Genomic DNA, 499 nt, shown 5'->3' with positions numbered 1-499 from the left:
ATATATATATATATATATATATATATAAATATATATATCTTTACATATATATGTAAACGTGCATGTGATTATATGCGCGAATATTGTACGTACAATGCGTGTGCATGCATGTAAGCATATTGTGTTTATGAAACTCTACAACTGTGTGAAGAGGTGTTATAGGTCTGTGTGTGTGTGAGTGTAATTGTGTGTGAATATATATATATATACACACACACACACACACACATATATATATATATTTATATACATATGTGGTACGAATGAACCAACGAAGGACGCAATTTAATCCCAGAGAGATCGATAAGATACTCATCAATGTGTTTCTCACCTTAAACTCTGCCACTTAGTACTTTTGTATTATTATATCCTCTGCAATGAATGCGTTCTTTTTGATTGTTTATATTGAAAGTTATTATTTCTCACTTTGTTTTCCCGATATTTGTGTAACATACATACATACATACATACATACATACATACATACATACATATATCT

This window comes from Octopus bimaculoides, chromosome 6 (assembly GCF_001194135.2).
Source record: "Octopus bimaculoides isolate UCB-OBI-ISO-001 chromosome 6, ASM119413v2, whole genome shotgun sequence".
NCBI classification, from domain to species: domain Eukaryota; kingdom Metazoa; phylum Mollusca; class Cephalopoda; order Octopoda; family Octopodidae; genus Octopus; species Octopus bimaculoides.
Note: the sequence above shows the minus strand (reverse complement) of the source record.